This window comes from Cynoglossus semilaevis, chromosome 8, assembly GCF_000523025.1.
Source record: "Cynoglossus semilaevis isolate Cse_v1.0 chromosome 8, Cse_v1.0, whole genome shotgun sequence".
Taxonomy (NCBI): domain Eukaryota; kingdom Metazoa; phylum Chordata; class Actinopteri; order Pleuronectiformes; family Cynoglossidae; genus Cynoglossus; species Cynoglossus semilaevis.
The window spans coordinates 28,255,409-28,256,135 of NC_024314.1; the positions used below are offsets into that span (position 1 = coordinate 28,255,409).

General features: G+C 44.8%; 1 protein-coding gene and 1 long non-coding RNA gene across 4 annotated transcripts in view; one reads left to right on the forward strand and one right to left on the reverse strand.

The window, feature by feature from the left end:
* tmem178bb (transmembrane protein 178Bb) overlaps positions 1 to 727 on the forward strand; it is a 56,394-nt gene that overhangs the window by 3,817 nt on the left and 51,850 nt on the right. The gene's annotated exons all lie outside the window — the stretch shown is intronic.
* Positions 1 to 727, reverse strand: part of LOC103383018 (uncharacterized) — a 27,220-nt gene that overhangs the window by 3,409 nt on the left and 23,084 nt on the right. For all 3 annotated transcript variants that reach the window (XR_003050339.1, XR_003050340.1, XR_521978.3), the window contains one exon: positions 401 to 466. This is a non-coding gene — a long non-coding RNA (uncharacterized LOC103383018). The remainder of the gene's footprint in view (positions 1 to 400; positions 467 to 727) is intronic.

Consider the following 727-nt stretch of genomic DNA (forward strand, 5'->3'; position numbering starts at 1 on the left):
GCCTCTGCTTCTGTCTCTGCCGGCTGTTCCTGCTGCTGTTTCTATTGCTGCTGCTGCTGCTGTCACTGCTGCTGCTTCTGCTGCTGCCAGGTTGATACAGTGTCAGTTTTGGAGTCATCGTATTTTCGCAAGCCTCCAGCACGAAGCTAACTATGACTTGGTTTGGTAGCTGTTAATTTACAGCAACTGGCGATTAGCGTTAAAAAAGAGCCGATTTCTGGAACTGTTAAATTGTTCCGATAACGTAGTTTACGTTAGTGGACTGATTCTACCGTACATACGTACATGCTCCTCTGTTGATATCACCGCTACATCGTAACAGAGACATTAGCACAGGAGCTAAAACAGCTAACCGTGCTAGCTGTAGCCAGAGTTTTTAGTTTGGTTCAGTTTGACCTACCTCCACCTCAGCGTCTCTGATCCTCAGGTCAACAGGATCAAAAGGTCAAGTGAAGGTCATGGTTCCCTAAAGAGGAAAAGTGGAATAAACCGTTATCACATCAGCCAATGAGGATCAGTTAATTAGTGGATTATTTATATATATTTTAGAACAACTACTGTGACTGGTTCAGATTGAGGATTAGGATTAGGATTAGTTATTCACTCTGTATTGACCACAGGTGTGAATGTGAGTGTAAATGGATGAGTGTGACACTGAAGAACTGCACAGTGTGAAACCAAGCTGCTGAGAATCTACCCCCCCCCACCCCTCCTCACCCCTCTTCAC